At 35.3% G+C, this 25,941-nt stretch overlaps 1 protein-coding gene across 1 annotated transcript in view; it reads left to right on the top strand.

Annotated features, from left to right (window-relative positions):
• TENM4 (teneurin transmembrane protein 4) overlaps positions 1-25,941 on the top strand; it is a 2,903,849-nt gene that overhangs the window by 739,853 nt on the left and 2,138,055 nt on the right. The window contains exon 3 of the mRNA XM_078433056.2: positions 8,837-8,918. The gene's annotated coding sequence lies outside the window, so the exon portion shown is untranslated. The remainder of the gene's footprint in view (positions 1-8,836; positions 8,919-25,941) is intronic.

Genomic DNA, 25,941 nt, shown 5'->3' with positions numbered 1-25,941 from the left:
GATCTACCTTCAGTAAGCTTCTGCTCTGTTGAAGAAATCAAACTTGAAAACAGTTAGTGTTGGAGTGGTGGTAGGAGTGGTAATGGGATGGGATATCCATGATAATATGAGATCACATAAAAGGAACACCAAATGCAGAGTCAGAATTAGGAAAGACTTCTCAAAAGAGGTAACACCAGACTGCCCATAAGGATGAGCAGTGGGGTTTGAAGGAAGACACTAATCCAGACAGATGGCAGTTAGATGCAAAGGACCAGAGACAAGTGGGGCATGTGATATATTCTAGGAAGTGGAAGAACTTCAGTAAGACTAGGGTATAAATCAGCAAGAAGACAGACATTGTTAAGGTATTATAGTAGAAAAGGAAATAGAATAACTTTGAGAAAAGACAAAATTGTACACATGGCTTTTCTGTGTAAACTTCTCTAACCTCTAAGATAAATGCTCACTATTCCCTTACTCCCCATGGGTCCAGAGACCCCTGGGTTGATGTGCCTAGAGAAAAATAATAATTACTGCCTGTTGTTTGCATGGTAGGCAAGGAATAGTCCTTGGTTATTTCTCACAGACCATTAAAGCGAAGTAATCTTCAAAAGCCTTTATATAGGAAGGTTAAAAGACAAAAAAAAAATTGAGTGAAATTTTCATTCTAGTGGAGCAGATAACAAGTAGACAAATAAATGTGTAATATTGTATTAGATATCAATAAAATATGAAGAGAATTAATGCTTGGTGACTTAAATCAAGTAAAAATGCTATAAAATGGGCCCTTAGAATAACAGTTACATAAAACTTCTCTGATTTCTCTTAAACCAAGGAACTTTTTATACAGGATATTAGAATCCTTCTAACTGGATCCAGTAAATCCTAAACATTTATCTACTAATGGTATTTTTTTCTTTGTTTTCCTGTCCACTGTTCTTTTTTTTTTTTTTTTAATGTTTTCATTTATTTTTGAGACAGAGAGAGACAGAGCATGATCAGGGGAAGGGCAGAGAGAGAGGGAGACACAGAACTCGAAGTAGGCTCCAGGCTCTGATCTGTCAGCACAGAGCCTGATGCGGGGCTTGAACTCACCAACTATGAGATCATGACCTGAGCTGAAGTCAGATGCCTAACCGACTGAGCCACCCAGGCGGCCCTCCTGTCCACTGTTCTATTGCATATTGTAGAATAGATCATATTCCACCTATCTGATACCATGCAGGTAAGAAATTACTTGGACTCAGGAGGTTGAGAATGAGATAGAAAAGAAACAGGTCTTCTTTGTATCATTTGTAGTATTCCAATAAAAGAAACACTTCTCATTTTCCATTAACTTTATTGTGCCATTAATTATATAAATGTATAAAATGCATGTCATATCACAAGCTAAAGTGGCATGCTGCTGAATTATGGTTAAAAATGGAAACTTCTAAAAAAAGAACTGTAACTAATAGAAAGCGTATGAGCAAAACTAAAAATTAACTTCACTGTTTCTTTCCCAAAGGCAAATCATGAGGAATAAATCTGATCAAAATAAAACTCCACAGCTCACCCATTTGTTTACTAAAGAGACCTCGTTTTTCCTTGATGCACAACTGTTTCCTCTGTTTTAAATGTTACTAAAAGATAATAATTTAATTCATCTCTCAGTTTCCAAAGTAATTTACCTTCTCTAGTATTGTTTCAGGGTTTAGAAGCATGCTTTCTTATCTAAGTTGTGCTTACATGTTAAAATCAAATGATGGAATTATTGCTTATGACTCTTTACATTTCACTTAGCTGCTATAGAATATGATACCTACATATAATGAGGAAGCTTTCTAGTATAATTCAGTTACAGGAGCTAAACAGATTATGTTGTCCCCTGACCATTTATTCTACACTGAATCTTAGAGAGGTTTTAGTTTTGTATTTGTTCTTCAACAGTGTGTATAAAAGATGCACTAAAAGCTGCTGCTTTCTCAACAACATCATGGTCACAGTTAGTTAAATATTTAATGTCACCAAGCACAAGGCAGGGCATGCAATGAGCATGAACTTGACTATGAAACCACTGTAATGGGTTTAGGTCCCTTGGGTCTCCAATGTGCTCTGTACTGATACAGTAAATGAGGGAAAAGCCTCATCAAAATGCAAGTTTAAATAGAAATCTGTCCTGCCACATCCGTTGACAAGATTAATTATAGATCTCTGAACCTGATGTGTTTCTTAATAACTTGCATCCCTTTCCTAGTATGCAGTCAAGCTGCAATATTTATTATAGCCTTGTGTAATTCTGTATAATTCTCTTTTCCAGAGTAACGCTTTCCCACATATTTTAGGTCTTAATAACTTAACTGAGTGCCTGATAAAAATCTCCATTAGTGATTTGCCATTAGTCCTTGCATTTGTTCATTGAAATTAAGATAATTATTTTATAATAGTAGCGAATTTCTGAAAGAATGCAAGAGCTCTCTCCATAGGAAAATTCAGCCATTTTCTCTAGTGTATATATCTTCAAATGAAAGGACAAGGCAGTAAATATAGTAAAAATTATTAGAAGGTATTTTGCTTTATGAATTACCCAATCTGCCTTAAAAGAAATGAAAAGAAAAAAATAATGACTCAAATGATTTTTTAAAGCTTAAATTATGGTGATAGTAGATCCAGTACACTGTTTGTATTTTTAAAAAAATAGGTTTTTTTAACAAAGGAGTTTAAAACGCGAGTTTACAGTGAAACAGACGTGGAACTGAATCAGAGTATCAGTGTTTACTAATTGGGTAAAGTTATTCAGTGTTTGATCTCTAGTTTCTTCACTTATAAAATAGAAAAGTTAAGCCAAATTTTTGGATTTGTTATGATGATTACATAATATGCTACAGAGAAGGTGATTACCACAATGCTTGGTCCATCACAATCACTAAATGTTAGCTTAAAAATAAATAGCTCTTTCTGTCTCTGGCCGCTGGTTCTGTCCACCTGCAGTGGATGGATGGTCGTGCAGAACTGCTCCAGCTTCCTGATCAAGAGGAACAAGCAGACACATAACACAGAACTCAATAACGTGAAGGCTCGTAACTACTTCTGCTAGAGTGGGCTGATTCACCACAAGACTGCGAGTGTGGAGCTGGTGGCTGATGGCAAAGGTGTAGTGGTGGCCGTGAAGGGGAAATCTAGACAGCAAAAGCCCGCCACCTCCTCCCTGTGGCCCGTCACCAAAAAGACTGCCCAGGGCACTCTCAGCAGCATCAGGCACATGATCCACAAGAACAAGCCTGAGATGGTGATGAGGGAGCAGGTCGCCCTATCAAGAGCTCCTGAATGCCTACCCCCCAACTCCAAAGCAATAAAGATGTCAGCCACCTAAAAAATAAATAAATACACATAATGCTTCATACAGATTGAATATCTGCCTAGGCTTCCTATTGACCTCATCATCTTAAATTTGAATCCAAGATGTAAGCTTCATAAAAATCTGTACAGTTGACCCTAATGAAGACTCAAATGTCTGTTTTAGTGTGATGCATCCTCATAATGGATTCTTGGGGGGGGGGACATTTATTAATATACTATATGCAATATTCTTTTTTAAAGCATATTTTGAAAGAGAGAGAGGGAGGGAGGGGCAGCCAGAGAGAGAACCGCAAGCAGGCTCTGCAACTGTCACCTCAGAGCCTTATGTGGGGCTCAAATTCACAAACTCTGAGACCATAACCTGAGCTGAAGTCAAGAGTCGGAGGCTTAACTAACTGGGTCACACAGGCACCCTAAATATTCTTTGTATTTTTTAATTTTTTTAAATGTTTGTTTATTTTTGAGAGAGACAGAGCATGAGTGGGGGAAGGACAGAGAGAGAGGGCGACAGAGTCTGAAGCAGGCTCCAGGCTCTGAGCTGTCAGCACGGAGCCCAATTGGGGGCTGGAACTCACAGACCAAGAGATCATGAACTAAGCCAAAATCGGGCACTTAACCGAATGAGCAACCCAGGCACCCCAGCGCCTTCAATATTCTTAAACAAGAAGCCACTAAGCTCAAATTTTCCTATTGTCTTTAATACCTGGGCCAATACTCTTAGTTGCCGGGACAAAATAGCTCATTAGCTCTCTCTACATCTGAGCTCACATCACCCCATGATGTGGTCCAAGCTCTTTACAGTCTTCAAGCCTGCACTGCAAAATAGCCTCCCTACCTGCTACTGACTTGACCTACCTCCTTCATTCATGAATCTGTTTTTCTACCTGATCATGCCCAGTATTCTAGTGGTGATGATACAAAATCTTTATCTCCATTTAGGGGTGAACTGTCCAATCGTATCTCAGTTTAGAGAAAGATAGAGTCCAGGGGCTGGATGCCCTCTTGGAAGGCAGATTACAGGGTCACTCCAGAATAGAGGCAAAAACAATATTCAGGGTAGTTGATGAAGAGTATCTTAGACTGAGGTTAAGTTGGGTGGAAGTCAGTAGGAAAGGAGATGGTAAAAAAAAAAAATTAAGGGATAATGCTAGGGAGGCAAAGCTAGTGGATCAGAATCAAGTCAATGAATAATGGGTATGATATTTGTTATTCATTTATTATATTTCTTTAGGGTGGGAACACATTAAAGTAACAATTAGACTGGACAGTAAACAAGCTGGTTGTCATAAAAATTCTTAATATTGTCATTAACAACATCATCATCATCATCATCATCATCATCATCATCATCATCATCATTACCACCACCATCATTAGAGTTCCATTTTCAGAAAAATAGCAAAGTGCATCAGTGTTACATTGAAACAAACAATAGGTTAAAGCAAAACTTGGCTATTATTGTATAATCTGTATTCGGTAAATTATTGATTGATTGTAGATTGATGTTTACTGAGATATAATTCATTTAACATAAAATTAACCATTTTAAAGTGTACAGTTCAGTGGTTTTCATCCTCCCTTCTGTCTGTGTCTTAGCAATCTAATTCACATATTTTTCTTACTACTTGGCCATGTCTTGAAAACGTTGTGGATCTGATTCTTAATCAAGATTTACTAATCTGAGTGTGTTAGTTTCTTACTGTTGGTATAACAAAGTATGACAAATTTCATGGCTTAAAACAACACAAATTTAGTATCTTATTAATAAGGTTGGAGATGTTTCTAAGCTATAATCACAGTGTTAGCCAGGCTGCTTTTCTTCTGGAGGCTTTAGGGGGAATCCATTTCCTTGTCTTTTCAAATTTCCAGAGACTGCACATCTTTTCCTCATGGCCCCTTACTTCATCTTCAAAGCCAGCAGTATAACATCTCTGAATCTCTCTCTTTAAGAGATGGAGAGATGAGAGAATTCTCATCTTTGAATTCCTCTTGCCTCCAGCTTTCACTTATAAGGACCTTTATAGTTACTTTGGGCTTACCCAGATAATCCAGGATAATATCTCCATCTCAAGATCCTTAACTTAATCACATCTATAGAGTCTCCTTTGTTGTGTAAGGGAACATTCATAGGTTCTGGAAATTAAGATGTGGACATCTTTGAAGGAAGGAGTTGTCATTCAGCCAACTACACTGAGATTTAGGTAAATGTGTTATATTGCATGAATATTATTTAAATATGTTTTTTATCGTTTTTTAAATGTTTATATATTTTTGAGAGAGAGAGTGTATGAGGGGCAGGGGCAGAGAGAGAGAGGGAGACAAAGGATCCAAAGCAGACTCCATGCTGACAGCAGAGAGCCCGATGTGGGGCTTGAGGTCAAGAACTGTGAGATCATGACCTGAGCTGAAAGTCAGATGTTTAACTGACTGAGCCACCCACATGCCCCTTGTTTTGTTTTGTTTTGTTTTGTTTTGTTTTTATGTTTAATGAGTTTCTTTATCTCTATGAAATTTTCCTGAACACTTACTTCTCTGGACTTTATAGCCTATGACATTTGAAAGCCCTTCTTTAAGGAGTCTGTTAATTGCCAGGGAGCTTACACTCTTTTACACTGTGTCAATGCCATCTGCAAGGAATTTCTTTTAGTAACTTCCATAAAATACAACTATCACATTAGTCCGGAGTTTTGCTTGTTTTACTGAAAATTTGGAAGTTTGTGGGCATGACCATCAATTTCATTGATCCCTTCCTTCCATCTCTGACACTCCTTCTGTCCCTATCCCTCTTCTTTTCTCCCTGTCACTCAGATACCCTGGCATCCCCAAATTCTTCTCTGTTTTGCGAAGCAGTTCATTTTTGAACAACTTCAATTGTCAAACTTGAATAACAGCACCAAAGCACTTCAGAGCAGTGCCCCCCCCCCCCATTGAAGAAGTTTGAGTGTCTGTTGAGGTGGCTGTGTCTATAGCTGACAAAGTGATGTTTCTTCTACTTATAAATATAACACTGATTTATATAAGTGTTGTTATCATAGATAATTGAAAGATGATGCTCAGAATCATTTGGACACATTTTTGGTATGCATGTCTGAATGCTATCTTACATGCTAGTGTTTCTCAGTCATTAGTTTTTTTTAAGTTCACCCAGTTTACCAGGCATTTTGTTAACTACATATCCAATAAAGAACAAAACATAAAGTCTTGATTCCATTGACTCACATTTTTGTTGATCCATGTTAAATTAAGCATTGTTCATCCATATCTTTGGTTTGCTATTGCCTTTGGTGAATTGTCTTATACCTACCCTTGGGTAATGGTCAAGATAAATTGATAGCAGTAGAAGACCTGAGTTTGACACTTTTGTAAAGGGTGTTCATTAACTTAATTCCAGTTTCTATGGAAATAGTCATGTTAAAATTGGAGATTTTTGAAAGATAAAAATTATGTCCTGAATAAGCTTCTTAAAGGAATATTTCAAGCAGAATGAAATCTCATAATTTTCAGCTCCTCTATGCGTTCATAATGTATATATACAGCTCAAAAAGCTTTAAAGTGGCAGGGACTATGTCTCTTTTTCTCTATGCCTGATATATAGTAAGTAATATGAATTAAAGTATTTGTTGGATGATTAAATAAATACATATAGGAATTCATTTAACAGCATAATAACAACTAGCATTTATGATCACTTACTGTGTGCCAGCTGCTGTGCGAAGCTTTGCATATGCATTTGTTATTTTTATTCCTAATATAAGAAAAATAAAACTTAGGGGAATTTAATAACTTCTCCACAATTGTATATCTATCCATAACTTTGCTTTTAGCTATCAGCCTATCTCACCTACTTATCGTACTAAGTCATAATTATCTTATAAACTGTTAGGCTTCCTTACTAGACTGTGAACTCCAAGACAGTAATGATTTTTACTTGTATATCTCTGTATCACCAGTGCTAAATTCAGAGCCTAACAAAGAGAATGTGTTCAGTGACTGCTTCTGGATTGAAATCATTGATCTGTAGAGATCTCTGGAGAGCAATGACCCTCACCATAAGGGGTCAGTGGAGAGGACTTGAAGATTAGGAGAACTGTACTCAGATAATTGATGCAAGCTGAGCTATACCCATTTGGTCACCCTTACCTCGCAGGTTTTTTTCCAGTAGATAATGCTAACTACCAAAGAAGTTTCAGGTTGAGGGTTGTCTACACCTGTAATTTTGGTATCAAGTTAAAATAAAAACAAGTTAAGCCAAATTCTGACATACACATATAAATTTATTAAATATAGATATCCATTGGCAATCAAACATAAAACAATTTATTACAACCTATATTTTTATCTCAATGTGGTCAAAATCAATGTGGCCAGAAGTCATGTGGTGCTTTTACTTGTACTACCACCTGGTATGAAACTTCACTTGAGGTGGATGTGAACAGGTAACACATATAGCTGTCGTTGGGCAATTGTGTTCTCCTGCATTATAGTTATAATTAAGTTCTCCTACATTATAAGTTGGATACATGGATCTTTTTAGGGTCAAGCTGTGTCCACTATCTTTGAGGAAATAGTTTACAAGCCTCACTCAATTCTTATATCACGATTCTTACATCTTGTGAAAGGAGAGGGGAGCCTTACCAAAGCATACAAGCAGATCCGCATATCTTAAACATACTAATCAATAAGCCACTAATTTCACCAGTGCAGAAATTTTTTTTACATTCATCAGATTAATTATGAAAGCCTCAGGTGTAGATGGAGATGTATAAAAGAGGCCCTTGTAGTTGCCACCAGTCTTTTTAATATGATGCCAAGTGAACACCATAGAATGTAGTTTTTAATTAGGGTAACTGAGATTTATATCCAAAACTAATAACATTCATAAAATAAAGCCATTTGTGGTAACTTACATATCTATACACACATATGTATATGTATATAGGTGTATGTGTACATATATGTGTGGATATAGGTTGTGTGTGTGTGTGTGTTTATTGTAATCCCTTTTCTTCCAGGGGACATCTGCTCTCTAGAATTAGGACTAAACATTTGTGACCTAGGGGATTCCTGTAGTTTCTCCAGAAGTAATCCATCTTCTGGGAAGCCTCCATTTTAATCCCATTCACATTTTACTTTTAATTGCATCCTCAGTTAAAAAGTTATTTGTAGAAACTTTGTATAAAAAAGAAACTTTGTATAAAATAATTCAGATTTATGTATTTGATATACTACAATTAGTGGATCTTTTTCATATGATATTTTCTCTCTCAAATAATTTATAAACTCATGCAGATAAAGGATTTTTTTTTCATTTTTCATTGCTCATCCATTCATATCACTAATTTTAGTGACATTTAGCTAGGTTTTTTCCATTCTCTCTTTTTCACTTGCATGCCCACAGCTAACTGGGCTCAATACTGTAAATGTTGAATGACTGAAAAACATCCTATCATGAAGCCATCTTTACTAAAGTTTGCAGGTTTCTTTCCCTAATTTCAAAATGCCTTTTTCATTTTAGGTCACTCCAGGTAGCTTGTCTTACAGCATCAGTTCTCTGTTGATTCTCACAGCACGGGGCAAAGAAGAAATCACTGGATCAGGTATGGCTTCCAGTACAAAAAAAGTACTCACTCAAATTAAATACATATACTACACTTCAGAGTGAAAGTTTAAAAATACTCTTACGATTGAGGCGATTGATTTTGGGAATTATTAGAAGTAGGAACCATTTTTTTCTGTACCACAAGATCTCTTTTGTGGAAAAGAAACTATTTATACAAGTACTTGTTAAAGCTTCTACATTGCAATTTACTCCAACTAATAATTACCCTATCAACACATATTCTGTCTAAATGTCTTTAGTCACAGTCCTTCTAATGTAATCTGGGTGTTCATTGTTCTTCTGTTTGATATGCACTGGAAGCTCCCAGCATCTTATTCCAATCAGTATTTGAATGCATTGTCTATTGAAATGAAAGTAACAGTGATTAGTAGGACAGATGTTTCCCTTGAATGTGAAAATGTAGGGGTTAAAACCACAAATTAAACTGAATATTCACAGTCTTTGCATGTATTTTTCAAGATGGTTGGATACAAATTTTTGTGTAGTGAAAATCAGGTACCAGTCAAAGTTTAAAGATCTGTGACCTGCAAAATAGATGATATTTGGAAATAACTTTACTTTTACTGTCCACTCTGGACAATAGACAAAGAACTCTAGTATGTTGGTAACATGAAATGCTATTTGCTTTCAATGGATGGTGATTTTGACAAGGAGACTAGGAGAAACATGAAAGTAGAAAACAGAACAATCAGAATTTCATGCCAGGCGCATCCATGCATCAGGGAATTAACAGAAGAATTATAAGAGCTTATGAATGGATTGTCATTCATTAGTATATTACTATTGTTATTAATATTAGATGTGTCTTTGCTTTTTGATTGAAAATGCTATAAAAAATCAGTTGCATATGACATTTAATTGTCAAAATTTGAAGACTGTGTAACAGAAATCTGATTTCTCTCATGTTGATAATATTTATCTCCTGTTTCTACATGTATTCCTTAGTTAATATTTTTTACTGGGATTTTATAAGGCCATGAGAAAAAAATTTAAATATAACGTATGTCTCAATGGCTAAATTTAATTTCATAATTGAGGAAATAATTGAGGCCAAGGTGATTCCCATTTTTGTTTGTAAAAACAGTGCAGATCTTCCTCTACTTAACGTGGAGTTATGTATGGGTAAATCCACTGTAAGTTGAAAATATTGTTAAGTTGAAAATCAGTTTAACACACTTAACTTACTTAACTTCATAGCTTATCCAGCCCACCTTCACATGCTCACAACACTTACATTTAGCCTACGGTCAGGGAAAATCACCCAACACAAAGCCTATTTTATAATAACGTGTTGAATATATCATGTAATCTATTGCACACACTGCTGAAATTGAAAAACAGAATAGTCATTTGAGTATAGAATGGTTGTAAGTGTGTTGGTCATTTACCCTGGTTATCTTGTGGCCACCTGGGAGCTCCAGCTTCACTACCATTACCCAGAATTGTGAGAATGTATCATAACACCTGCTGGCTAGCCTTGGAAAAGATTAAAATTCAAAGTATGGTTTCTACTGAATGTGTATTACTTTTGCACCTTCTTAAGGTCAAAAAATGCTAAATCGAACCATCACGAGTCAGGGATTGTCCGTATTGTAACTTACACCTTTATTTAAATAAAGTTTGTGTTTATTCCTTCTCACAACCTTCACAAATAGTACCTGAAAATAGGTAATGAATACAGCTGCAGAATACAGATGATAGGCCCCACTGGGGAAGAATGCCTAGTTAGCTAACCTCCCAAGGAAGAATAATAGGGTGAGCCTTAAAACCCTAATTTACAATGCAAATTGTAAGTTAACCACTTCAAGAGGGTTATCATATCTCAATCATCAGGCTGATAAGAGGTAGCCAATTGTTTTTTGTCTGCATTGCTTGAAGAGTTAATAAAAAGATGATGAGTGTTTTGGGGTAAGAATGATTCCTCTGTCTACTGACCTCAGAGTTTGTACAGAATTACTATCTAAGTCTCTTTAGATTATGACCCATGGATCTAATCTCCATTAAAGCTTTCTTCACATAGAATAAGAGGTTCAAAATGAAGCATCTTTGGAGTCAGTACCCATGATTAAGAGGTTATTAGTTTTCCTGGTCAAGAAGGTGGCACTACAGTGGGATTTCAGTGTTTCATGATGTCTTCCCTACTTCAAATCTTACACTTCCAACTCAAACGTGTTATTGCCTTAGACTATGGTATTTAGTTAACATGTGCTGTTGTTTGTTTTAATTTCGTTAACTTAACCTAAGCCTATCATTCAACATTTGAAAACTGTGAAAAATCAAATAGATAATAAAATAATAATGTTTCATAGTTCATAAGACTGCCTCCATGATTCTGGGCAAACCATTTAAATCTTCCTTTTTATTCACTGTATGAAAGGGCTTTGTTGGAGTAGGGATGACTCCTCTCATTGGGATATAGTATCTTTGTTCTTTTAATTTTTTTTTAGTATTAGATATTTATTTAAATATATTTTGGTTGATCCATTTGACAACTACATGAGTGTTTGCTCTTTTTATAGCGTAAATAGAATAAGCTTTAGAGGCAAGTAGATTTAGGATTATATTCTATCCTCATCTTTTACCAACTGTGATTCCTTGCTACAGATGTCACATCTGTAAATGGTAGGGAACAATGATATTATTTAAAAGAGTTTTTCCAATGATTGAACAGGTAATACATTTCAAACTCTTAGTATACTGTGCAGCACAAAGGAAATACTCAACCCTGTTAACTATATCATGAAATTGCCTAGAATATTAATTAGAGTAGTATATGTATATATAGATTAATAGCATCACCACAAGGAATAAGGATGGCATATCTGTTCTCAAATAATTAGTATACCAAAAAAATCTTAACCCTGAAAGTACACTGAAGATAGATTGAAGTTTGAGATTTACAGTGCCTCAGGTTTTATCACTACTGACTATCATTGTAAGCACAGAAAACTAGGAGTATAGAATGTTCTATATATGGAGTTTAATATCTGTGCAAAACCAATGTAAAAAAAAAAGCCACAGATATGATCTAGCACAAAGACTTTTCAGACTGGATTATTTGTTTGAATTTGTTTTATTTGATTTTTATGTGTGTTTATGGAACTAAACTATATATAAAAGTAATATAAGAGTTGATCTAAGGGTGCCTGGGTAGCCCAGTTTATTAAGTGTCTGACTCTTGGTTCAGTTAAGGTCATGGTCTCACGGTTCGTGGGTTTGAGCCTCACATGGGGCTCTGTGCTTGGTAGTGTGGATCCTGCTTGGGATTCTCTCTCTCCCTCTTTCTCCTCCTCCCACATGTTCTCTCTCTCAATCTCTCTCTCTCTCTCCCCCTCTCTCTCAATGAGTAAATAAAAAAAGTATAGGAGGAGGAGGAGGAAGAAGAGCTGATCTATTTGGGAATGAGAGAAGCTCAAATTCTTGTTTCTTCTACTCTGTCACCAACCCATCCCTGAGTTAGCTCTGAAGACCCCCTGCCTGCAATGCTTAGAGAACACAATTTAGAAAGAAAAAAAGAAAGAAAGAAAGAAAGAAAGAAAGAAAGAAAGAAAGAGAAAACATTGACCTCGTCCAGTTCATTTCATTTTAAGATGGAGAAACTGAAGCCAAACATAGTGAAGTGACATGACCTAGGTCACACACTGAGAGGACAGGTCTGGGTATGCTGACTCCTATCTATGGGATCATGTTGACTCTTAGAATATATTTATAGTTTGAGACAGCAAATGTGGCTTTGGGAAATGTGGCTGTTCCTCCCTTTTTGCCAATGGTATCATTTTGGTGGGTGCAAATTAGTAGCAGTTTTCAAAGTATGGTACCCAACTAGCAACATCAGCCTAACTTTTAAAAAAAATACAAATTCTTGGGCCTACTCAAACCACCTATGTCAAAAATTCTGATGGGGGGGTGCTGAGAACTCATGGATTAACAAGCTCTCCTGGGGCGCTATATTAAATAAATTATTTGGAAATTAGTTCCATCTGTAAACTAATCTTAATTACATGGCTTACCTACCAATAGGCAAAAACCACTATGAAGATACATAAAATTCTGAAAATAATTGAGAGGGAAATGAAATTTTGCTGATCACCTACCTTATGCAACAAACTCTTTGATTTCTCTTAGTTATTTAATCCTTATAGCAACATTCTGAAGTATACATTATTATGTGAACTTTGATGGAAAAATTTGATTCAAAGGAAGTAACTTGTCTAAGATCATTCAACTGGAAGTTGCAGAGGTAGGATTTAAAGCCAGAAGTAATTGACTCCAAAGCTTTAAATCTTCTTATTATGTATTGAAACCCACTGGGTGTTACACTCACCTGGGGTGGAGTAGCTACAACTCCAGGGGAAAAATCCATGCGTTCAATCTTTTCATCATTATGGAGGGCTTGTAATGTTGATTATACTTAGGATGTAATGTACCTCTTCTTGATGTTACGTGGAAACAATGTTTTGTCACTCTGACATGAGAATACCTTTTCTACTCTTTCATTTTACTTACATCTATTTGAATATCTATCCCGAAATTTCTCAAAACTTGCCAAACGATGACAAGCTAATGTATATGTTTATGCTTATATTTTTGGCATTTTATGTAAGAAATAATATAGTTCCAATGTGTCCCGTTTGGGGACATATAAAAAGTTGCTGAAAAATGAATCATTACCTTAGATATTATGTAAATAAAAATCATGTAAGTATTATGTAAATGTAATTACATATAGAAGTAATTATAGGGATATGCACTGCAAACTTCAGAGTTGTAATACAGGAAATTATAGGAGAGGGTAATTATATATCATGTTCCCTAAAGTTTCAACATCTAGGAAGAAATTCATCCATTTTTATATCTGAAAGAGACATTAAATATTTTATTGTGTTCGGCAGAAGGTGTGGTGAATGGGTGGTCTGATTAGGGAAGCAGAATATGAGTAGATATTGTGAATGTGGAGGATGTTTGTATTTTGGAAGCATATCGGTTCTAGAGCTGTTAAGACCTACTTGTCAGTTATAGGCCTTGCTTGTTTCTACTTGAAACTGGTTTTCAGTGGGTGAGAGGAAAGTTCTCCTTGCCTGCTCCACAATCTAGGATTCTGCCCATGAGAATGCCAGCTACAAAATCTAGTACCTGGTAATGTTCTGGAAGATGGAACTTGATTGGGCAGGTTGATGATTGGGCAGCCATTGGTAAATGGCTGGCAGAAGGAAAATTACCTATGGAGGTAAATGAACAGCATTTAGAAGAGTAGTGGATGCAATATTAGTACATGGAGAGCTGTACCAAGGGTTGTGTCTGAAGTGTAATATGAAGTCTTGATATAGGAGAATGGAGCTAGAGAGTACAGGAGAATGGAGCTAAAGAGTATAATGCAAAGCCAAATAAAACAGAGAAAGACAAGTAACTTTGATCTCACTCATATATGGAACTTAACAAACAAAACAGAGGCACCTGGGTGGCTCAGTTGGTTAAGCATCAGACTCTTGATTTCAGCTGAGTTCATGATCTCAGGGTTTGGTTCTTGGGATCGAACCACACATCAGGTTCCACACTGACAGCACACAGCTTACTTGGGATTCTCTCTGTCCTCTCTATCTGCCCTTCCCCTGCTCACTCTGTCTCTGTCTCTTTCTCAAAATAAATAAATAAAATAAAATATAAATAAATAAATAAGCAAGCAAAGGGGGAGAGAGAGAGAGAGAGAGGGAGAGAGAGAGAGAGAGAGAGAGAGAGAGAGAGACCGACCAAGAAACAGACTCTGAACTATAAAAAAGTTACCAAAGGGGAGGTGGGTGTGGGGAATGGGTGAAATAGGTGATGGAGATTAAGACCGTGCTTATCATGATGAGCACCAAGTAATGTATAGAAGTGTTGAATCACTATATTATACACCTGAAGCTAAAATAACACTGTATGTTAACTATACTGGGATTAAAATTAAAAACTTAATAAAAAAAAAAGAGAAGATCAGAAATAACAAGTTAATGAGATCATATTTGGAAGGAGAACAAAGCAAGCAGTTCAGGTACTCAGTCTTTTTGAGGGACAACTGCATATTGATTTGTGAACCAGAGCAGCTAACTTTAAGACTCAAGACTCAAAGGATGCCTTCTTTCTAGGGCAAACATAGCAACCAATCACTGTACCTCACATATTCTATCCAAGTCCAGTTCTTTCATTTTTCTAAGTAAATGTCTCCCTGATTTCTTTACTTCATTCCACCTCCACTGCTGTCATCATACACCATGCCAGCATCATCTTTTGCCTGAACAGTTGCAATTTCCTCCTAACCTATTGCCTCATTGCCACTTACTCTCTCCACAATCTAGTTTTACATACTGCAGCCAAAGTTATTAATCCTACGTCACTCCATGCTTTTAGGGAAAATACTAAAGTCCTTAAAATGATCTACAAGTCTCTGCATGATATTGACCCTGCTTAACTTCTATAGTCTTACGTGATGAGCCTCTCAGTCCTCCTCCCTCTGCAACTCAATACTGTCCAATTTCAGTTTCTTTCGGTAACATGCCTTTCTGCATAGAAGGCTTTCTCCATTACCCTTTTCTCTTTTTGGACTTATAGGTCTCAATTCAAGTATTGTTTCCTTAGGAAACACTCCCTTTACTACTTTATCCTGAAACACACACACACACACACACACACACACACACACGCACGCACATACACTTCTGGTCTTCTGTTATATTTCCTTACAGCTGCTGGGTTTTTTTTTTTTTCTTTTTCTCTCACATAACTAATTACTTTGCAATTATGTATTTGTGTGTTAATGTGAATAAATAAATGCCTATCTCTCCAACTAAACAAACTACATGAAAACAGGAACCATCCCTTTTTTCATTCTAGAGCTCAGCTCAGTGGCTGCTGGAATTGTTTGCTAAGCAAAGTCTTAGATATGAAGCCAAAATTGTAAGTGATGAAAGAAAAAAAAGATAAATTCACCAAATTATAAAACTTTTGCCCTGTAAACAATATTAATGAAGTGAAAAGAAGACCCAGTGAATGAGAGAAAAGTTTTGGATATTATTTATGTGGCAAGAGTCTTGTGTTTAGAATGTATAAATGACTATTATAGCTCAATAATAAATAAATAACAAGTAAGACTACAAATAGTAAAAATGGACAGAGAATATAAATAGACATATTTCTTCAAAGATAGTATACATGTGGTCAGTAAACATGTGATGAAATGTACAACATTACCCATTAGGGAAGTGCAAATTAGAACAACAATGTGATGTTACTTCATGGCCCTAACTGATAAAAATTAAGGATAGTGACAAATGTTGGCAAGGCTATGTAAAAATTGGAATCCTCATACATTTCTGGTAGGGATGTAGAATGGTATAGCACTTTGGAAAATACTTTGGCTTGTCTTCAATGAGTTAAACATAGAATTGTTCTATGACTTCTAGCAATTTCACACCTAGTAATATACCTAAGATAATTTAAAACATGTTTCCATATTAAACTTTATACGTAAATGTTTATTATAGCAATACTCAAAATGGGCCCAAAATAGAAACTGCCCAAGTTTCCATCAACTGATGAATAGGTAAACAAAATATAGTGTATTTATATGATGGAATATTATTCAACAATAAAAAGAAATGGAATGCTGATACATGCTACAACATGGGGGAACCTTGAGAACATTGTGCTATGTGAAATAAATCAGTCTCAACAGACTATAAAAGACCAATTATGGTGTCATTCCATTTGTATGAAATGTCCAAAATAGAGAAACATATGGAGAGGGAAAGTAAATTAAGGTTTGCCTAAGAGTAAGCAGGAAAAATATTGGTAGGAAATAAGGAGTGATCATGGATACTTATTTATTTATTTGATATTCAAAAGTTTATAAAATTAGATTGTCATGGTGCTTGCATAACTCTGTGAATATGCTAAATATCATTGATTATATATTTTATTTTATCTTATTTTATTTTAATTTTTGTTTTATTTTAGAGAGAGTGAGAGAGCATGCCCAAGTGGGATAGAGGCCAGAGGGCGTGGGAGAGAGAATCTTAAGCAGACTCCACACTTACTGTGGAGCCTGATGGGTACAAAAAGATCCCACAACCCTGGGATCATGACCTGAACCAAAATCAAGTCAGACATTCAACTGACTGAGCCACCCAGGCACCCTTGATTATGTATTTTAAATGGGTGAATTGTAGCATATGTATCAATAAAGCCATTAAAGTTTTTTGTCACAACTTGAAAAGACAATTGCTTATATATAATGTGTGGGTACATTATTTGCACTGAATGATCAAAACCTGTCAACACACATGCCCACTAAAAGTAATGCACAACACCAGACATGGAAACTACATGAGTACATACATATTACAAAAAAAGAATCTTCTATTTAAGTATATTTAAAGGATAATTATTTAAAGCAAAAATATTAACAACATATTATGAATTTTATATCATACAGAGAAGCAAAATATATGACAATAATAGTGAAACTGCAGCAGGGAAGAAATGAGAGTCTATTATTGTAAGGTTCTTACACCATATATGAAGTATTATCCTAGTACTTAAAGGTAGACTAATAAACCAAAGATACATGCTATAGGGGCATCTGGGTGGCTCAGTCAGTTGAGTGTCTGATTCTTGATTTTGGCTCAGGTTATGATCCCAGGGTCATGGAATCAAGCCCCATGTCAGGCTCTGTGCTGAGCTTTGAGGCTGCTTAAGCTTCTCTCTCTCTCCCCCTCTGCCCCTCTCCCCTGCTCATGTGTTCTCTCTTTCTAAAATACACACACACTCACGGCCCCCCATATATATATATATATATATATACGTATATATATATATATATATATACGTATATATATATATACACGTATATATACGTATATATATATACACGTATATATACGTATATATATATATATATACACATATATATATATATATACATGTGTATATATATACATATAAAAATATCTATGCTATAAATTCTACAGCAACCACTAAAATAATAAAATGGAGGTATAGCTAAAAATGAAGTAAAAAGCAATTAAAAATACTTAGTTAATACAAAAGAAGGCATGATGAGAGGAACAAGACTACTAAGAATATATGAGACAAATAGTTAAAATGATTGTAGATTTAAAACCAGCATCAATAAACTCATTAAATATAAATGGATATAAATGGATTAAATACCTGAATTAAAAGTTAGAGATTGTGATATTAGGCAAAACTGTATTTCAAATACAAGTAAGATACATTAAATATAAAAATACAAATACGTTACAATTTAAAAAAAAATAGAAAAACATGTCATGCTAACACTAAGCACAGAAACAGCTGCAGTAGATATATCAGACAGAATACATTTCAGACAGAAATACTACAAGGAAATTGAGGGTCATTCATAATTTTAAAGGTGATAACTCAGAAAGTGGAAGTAACAATTATAAGCCATTGTGTATGTACCAACAGAGCTTCAAAATATATGAAACAAAATCTATCAGAACTCCAAGTAGAAATCAATAAATCATTATCATAATTTGATATTAGAATACTTCTCATAAGAAATAGGACAAGTCAACAGAAAATCAGTAAGGTTATAGATGAATGACACTAAAAACCAACTTGACCTAATTAACATTTATAGAGTACCCCAATGCAGTTGGAGTGGACTATACATTCTTTTCAAGTACAGATGAAACATTTAACAAGATAGACCATATTCCGGCCCAAACATGTATTTCAGTACATTTAAAATAATTACAGTTACACAGTATGTTCTATGACTATAATGAAATGAAATTAGAAATCGGTAACAAAGATACATGGAAAATCCTCAAAATTTGAAAACTAAATACCACACCTAAATAACCCATGGCTCAAAGAAAAAATTAAGAGGAAATTCAGGAAGTATTTTGAACTGGATGAAAATAAAAACAAAACATCAAAATTTATGGGATTTACCTAAGACAGAGCTTATAGGAAATTTTAGAACACAAGATGTCTATTTTAGAAAATAAGAACATGAATGACTTTAGCTTCTACCTTAAGAAACTAATAAGAAAAAATTAAATACAAGGTAAGCAAAAGATAGGAAATAGTAAAGATTCAATGCAATCTCCCTCAATGAAAAGAAGACCGAAAAAACATTAGAGAAAATCAATGAAACAAAAAGCTTATTCTTTGAAAAGATAAGAAAAATTGATAAACCTGTAGCCAGACTAATCTAGCATAAAAATAAAATAGACACATATTACTGACATCAATAATGTGCGAAGTGAGTATGACGACTAACTTCATACCAATAGATTTGGCAACTTGGATGGAATGGACAAATCTCTTGAAAGATACAAAGTACAAGTGTCCCCAAAATTACAGTCTTTGCAGGTATAATTAGCTAAGTATCTTGAGATGAAGTCTTCCGGGACTTAGACCCTAAATCTGATGACTGATGTCTTTATAAGAGAAAGAGGAGAGATTTACCCATAGAGAGACACAGGGAAGAAAGCCATGTGAAGACTGAGGCAGGGCTTAGAGTTATGCTGCCACAAGCCAAGAATTCCAGGAGCCACCAGAAAGTTGCCAAAGGTAAGGAAGGGTTCTCTCTAGATCTTTCAGAGAGAGTTGGCCCTGCTGAAACCTTGATTTCAGACTTCTGGACACCAGAAAGTGTGAGAAAATAAATTCCTGTTGTTTCAAGCCACCCAGTTTGTGGCAGTGCATTACAGCCATTCTCATTCAAAAATAAATTGATAAAGTAAGTGATAATATAACTGTTAACGAAATTGAATTTGTACTTAATAACCTCCCACAAGGAAATGTTCATTCCAAGATGGTTTTATTTGTAAATTCCAGCAAACATTTAAAGGAGAAATAGTATTAATTCTTAATACAAATTATTATAGGAAACTGAAGAGCTATGTTTCTCAGCTAATTATTTCAAGCCAGTGTTACCTTAATGCCTAAATCAGACAAAACTATTACTGCAGAGTAATATCCCTCGTGAACATATATGAAAAAAAATTTTTTTTACATTTTTTTATTTGTATTGAGACAAACAGCAGGGAAGGGGCAGAGAGAGAAGGAGAGGAAGAGAATCTCAATCAGGTTCTGTACCATCAGCCCAGAGCCTGACTCAGGGCCCTATCTCATGAACTGTGAGATCATGATCTGAGCTGAAATTAAGAGTCAGTCACTTAACCGACTGGGCCACCTAGGTGCCCCACGTGAAAAAATTCTTAACAAAATTTCAGCAAAATCCAACAATATGTAACATGGGTAATTCTTGCTACACAATTGGAGCTTATTATAGGAATGCAAGGTTGACTTAAACAGTAAACCACGTAACCATCTCAATAGAGGTGTAGAAAGTATTTTTAAAACTTATTCCTGATTAACTTGGACAGGAAGGGAAATTCCTCAGCCTGTGAAACAGTATAGAATGTTGAAAGGCTGAATGTTGCTCCCAGAGATCAGGAACAAGGTAAGAATGTCTGTCTTAACACTTGTTTTCCACATTATACTGAAGACTCTAGTATATGCAATGAGGAAAAAAAGAAAAAGAAGAAGAGAGAGGGAGATAGAAAAGATATACAGATTGAGATGGAAAAATTAAAACTGTCTTTATTTGCAGATGGTATAATTGTCCATGTAAAAAAAAAATCCTATGGAGGCTATAAAACAGCTACTAGACTCTAGTAAGTTTAGCAAGGTTGCAGGATACAATTAGAAATTTACTGTTAGTTTTTAACATTCTACTTAAAGTAGCATCAGGGCATCTGGGTGGCTCAGTCAGTTAAGTGACAGACTCTTGGTTTCTGCTCAGGTCATGATCTTGTGGTTTGTGGGTTCAAGTCCCACATTGGGCTCCACAAGCTAGTAGCATGGAACCTGCTTGGGATTCTCTCTCTCTCTCTCTCTCTCTCTCTCTCTCTCTCTCTCTCTCTCTCCACCTCCCACACTCATGCTGTCTCTGTCTCTCTCAAAATAAATAAATGAACTTAAAGAAAAAGGAAAGTAGTGTCAAAAATGTGAAATGATTAGGGAAAAATCTGACAGAAGATGTGCAAGACTTATATCCTGAGAAGAAACAAACAAAAAACATTCCTGAAAGATTTTGAAGACCAAGTCAATGGAGAGATAATCTGTGTTCATGATTGGTAAGAATCAATGTGAACATTTTAATTCTCTTCAAATTTGTCTGTGGATTCAATGCAATTCTAATAAATTTCCCATAAAAAAACATTTTTTTGGTAAAAATTGACAAGCTGATCCTAAAACTCATATGACAATACAAAATACTTGGAGTAGCCAAAACAATGTTGGAAAAGAAGTATAAAGTTGGAAGAATTATACTACCTGATGTCAAGACTTACTATAATGCTCCTGGACTAATACAGTGTAGTAACAGCATAAAGACTTATGGATCAATGGAACAGAATAGAGATCCACAGATATAGATCCATACATTTATTTACAACTGAGGTTTTACAAAAGCAATTCATTGGGGAAAAGATAGTCTTTCCAACAAATAGTTTTGAAACAATTGGCTATTCATACGCAAAAATGTGAACTTGGATTCATACCTCTTACAGTACACAAAAATTAACAAAATGGATCATATATCTAAATTTTAAATATAAAACTGCAAAACTTCTAGAAGAAAATGGGAAAAAACAGTCAGTGTGGCCTTGGGTTAGGCAAATTTCTTAGATATGACACTGCAAGCAAGATCTATAACAGTTATAATAAATTAGAGTTCATCACAATTAAATGTTTGCTCTTTAGAAGACAACAAGAATATTTAAAAACTACAGACATGGAAAAGGTATTTGCAAATCAAATATCCAATGAAAGATTTCATTCCATAATATATAAAGAACTCCAAATCTTAATTATAAGAAGTCAACTAAATAAATAACAAGTGAAAGATTTTTACATAAACTTCACCAGAGAAACATATGTATAGTAAGTAAGCATTTGTCATTAATCATTAGGGAAATATAAATTAAAACCACAAAATATAAAATAAATAAAACCACAAAAGATGCCACTCTACACCTTAGTCGAATGTCTAAAATTAAAAGGAACGATGACAGCAATTGTTGACATGGATGTGGAGCAGTTAGAAATCTCATGTCCTGCTGGCAGGGAGGCAAAGTGGTAAAAACCCTTGAAAAAACATTTTGGTGATTTCTTAGAAAGTTAAAAACACTTCCCAATTGATACAACCATTACATTCTTAGGTATTTACCCATGAAAAATTGAAGTATACATCTATATGAAGACTTATAGATGAATGTTTGTAGCAACATTTGTATCATCCCCAAACTGGAAACCACCCAAATATCCACCAACAGGTGAATGGATAGATATATATCAGCTGTGGTGTAGCCATACAACAGAATCCCACAATAAAAGACAATAAAAATAAACTTCTGACATGCAGTAATACAGAAGAATGTCATAATAATTTTCTGTGATGAAGAAGCCATATAAAAAAAGATATTATTTGATTTCTGTTTACATAAAATTCTAGAAAGTAGACACTAATCAGCAGTGACAAGAAACAAATCAGTAGTTATCCAGAAGCTAAGAATTAGGTAGGAGTGGTTTTAAAATAAGAAGATGGGGCACCTGGGTGGCTCAGTCACTTAGGTATTCTACTTCAGCTCAGGTCATGATCTCACTGTTTGTGAGTTCGAGCCCTGCTTTGGGCTCTGTGCTGACAGCACAGAGCCTGGAGCCTGCTTCTGATTCTGTGTCTCCCTCTCTCTCTGCTCCCACCAGTCACCCCCCGCTCACACTCTGTCTCTCTCAAAAGCAAGTAAACAGTAAAAAAAAAATAAAATAAGGAAGAAGAATTTTTGGGTATATGGATAATGGGTAATGGATATATTCATTATCTGAATATTGGTGATGATTTCAGGAAATATATCTATTTATATCTATATCTGTATCATCTATATCACTATCTATATATATCAATTATTATCAAACTATACATTTACAGCACAAAAGTTTGAAAGAGCTGAAAAATAAATATTGAGACAGACAATGGTAGCAAAGAGAGCAAGTGTGGTGTACAAGTCTTCCCCCCCACTCCCCCCATCCTTCTCAGGGCCTTAGACTTTATTCTTCAGGCAGTGTAGAGCCCTTGAAGGTGGTTAGTGGGGCAGTTACATTATTTGCATTTTAGCAGTGTGATTGGCAGCAGTGAAGGGAGAGGACTGGCAACACACATTCTTTTTTTTTTTTTTTAACATTATAATGGAATTGCAACAAATGTTCCAAATAATCTCTGCAGGATTTCCAGTGAAACCAATTAGCATATATTTGAAAAAGCGCTGGTGGGGTTAGGGACTTACTCTGTAGCCATTAAAACAAATTGGCCCACCCTGGCATACAAACTAGTAAATGGCAGAGCAGTGACTGAAAACTAAGCCTGTCTGATTCAAAGCTATTTCTCTTTCCACTACACATGCCCTCCCCTACCTGGGTACAAACCTCATTCCAAAACTTAATGGGAAATTTTCAGAATTTTCAAGACTTTTCTCAAATCAGAATGTAGACTGGATGTTATATAATGCCACGGTCTGCTGCAGTGGTTCTTAATGGAAGCTGAGTAGGCTATACCAATAATGGATTACATCTACAGCTTTTTATTTGAGAATATATATCACATTCCAAGATCATCCCCAAAGTGACACAGATTAACAGTGATTAAAATGGGAATTCACTGTCTTGCATGGCTTACTGTGGGCCACTGTGGGCACAGTGCTCCATATTGATTCCAGAGCAGTATCTCTAATAGAACCCAGCTTAGATTGCTTCTCAGAAAATCTCTAAGATTTAGCAAGCATGGAAAGCAAGAATGCCAAACTTAAATTTATTTGGCAAAGGAGAGGTTAAACTTTAAAATTAGCAGTCTTCTGGAAACATGAAAAGCAGTTACCCCTATTCCATCCTATTTGGAAATCTTTGAAGGAATTTGACATTTTGACAATCTGAAATGTCAGTCATTCATTCTGTGGCAAATGCATAGAAACCTACATAAAATTTGCCTGTTTGGCTTTTCAGATCTGTTGAACAAAAACCCTCTTTGGACTTTGGCTAATAGTACTAATCAAAACTTTAATAATAGACTTGTCATTTACTCTTTTTTATTATAAGTTGGATGGAACTGGAGTTTGCTTGTGCAATTTTCACACAAAAGAATGAGCGATGAGTGTTTCAGACTTGTTACAAAATCATGTTTGCAGGCAAGAAAGAGAAGGGAATGAAGCTGGGCCTAAGGATTAAGAAATTCCTTTCTAATTTGGCTAAATTTTACTTAGTTGGAGAGAGAAAAAAAGATTAGTTCTCATTCACTCATTGGTCCCCATTCATTTATTGACCCTAATGTGCATTATCATGCATTAAGCAGAACAGTTAGACCATAGTGTGAACAGATTTTTAGACAACACTGGGTTCAAACTCTGACTTTCTGTACCCTGTCTCTGATAAATTTCTTTATATTCCTAAGTATCTTTTCCTTATTTGTGAAATTAACTATAACAGTAATGCACATCTGAAAGGATTTCTGTGAGAATCGTATTGTACCAGGCATCCACACCACTGAGCTCAGCTATCCGCACTGTGCATGTTATCGTTATATGTTCATGTTGTTGTGGCGTAGCTGAATAGTGCAGAGTAGTGGGAATGAATACTGTACTTTGCATGTGCTGTCTTGCTTACCCTTCATAGCATTCCTTTATTTCTTTCATTTTACTAGTGTGAAAATAGAGGCATAGAGCATTCAAGAAACTTTTAAAAATTATTCAGTTCATAAGTGGCAGAACTTAAATCAAGTTTCTGCTGGGTTCCAAACCCATGTGTTTTCTACTCTTCGTTGCTGTTTTCCAACTTAATATTAAACATAAAAGAAAATATAAGAAATGTTCATTTATTAGTGGCAATCCTTTGGTGTTGCTATTTATACCAACCAAATCTGCATATTTTTATCAGTATTTGTATAAAACATTGAATTGCAAAAGCAAATGTAAATTTTCTTACTTAACATGATTTCCCAGAGAATTTCCCAATGAATATGCCCTCTTTTCTCCTAAGTCTTTATATAGATGAGTTTTGGTGGAATTTTCCAGCCATGTTTATGGTGATTGTGCTTGCTCATTCAAAATTTGAGTGTTCTGGAAGCAAATATTGTTTTTTCTTAAAATTACAAGTAACCCTTATATATTAAGCACTAAAGTTATATTGAAGCAGGCAGTCTCAGAAGACTGGCCCTATTTCAGGCCATATAGTACAGTGGTTGGGTAAGTGAAGCTAATTTGGGTCAGAGAGATTCACACTCAAAGCTCCATCTCAGTCATTGTCTACAAGTGTGGTTATGGGTAAGTTCATTTTTCAGGTTGTTTCCTTAACTGTTAAGTAGAAATGAGAGGTAACAAATAGCATCTATGCATGGGACTGTTTTAAGGATTAAGTGAGATCCTGGTCCAGATTAATTAGCCCAGTGCCCGGCAAGTAGCACTGAATAAACTATGGATGTGATTGTCGATGCTGTGTGGTTGTAGAGGTCTCCACGGCCAGTTCTTTTCAAGTTCAAGTAAAACATTCTGACAAATAGCCCATCCACAAGGATAGATAAATCTCTGAAATGATGTTTTGATGGAAAATGTTTCCTAGAAAGTTCTTCATTTTCAGTTCTCTATTATTTATATTACGTCAGAGAATATTTTCAATTAAGTGTTCATGCACACATAAAAACTGTCAATCTTCATTTGAAAAAAGAGGAGTTCTTTGTGAAAAATCAACATATAGCTAGCCTTTCTTACCTGCTGTAGGAGTGAGAAATGGGGTTTAAAAGTTGCAGCCCCTGGAGGGGTATCAAGCTCAACCTGAAATACCAAATTCATCAAAGTATACAGTAGTCTGTACATTTATAGAAGAGGACAGGACTCCTTCATCAAAATATAATGTGACCCAGT

This window comes from Panthera onca, chromosome D1 (assembly GCF_046562875.1).
Source record: "Panthera onca isolate mPanOnc1 chromosome D1, mPanOnc1 haplotype 2, whole genome shotgun sequence".
Lineage (NCBI taxonomy): Eukaryota > Metazoa > Chordata > Mammalia > Carnivora > Felidae > Panthera > Panthera onca.
The sequence above is the reverse complement of the archived record's forward strand: the minus strand, read 5'-3'. Positions and strand labels throughout refer to the sequence as shown.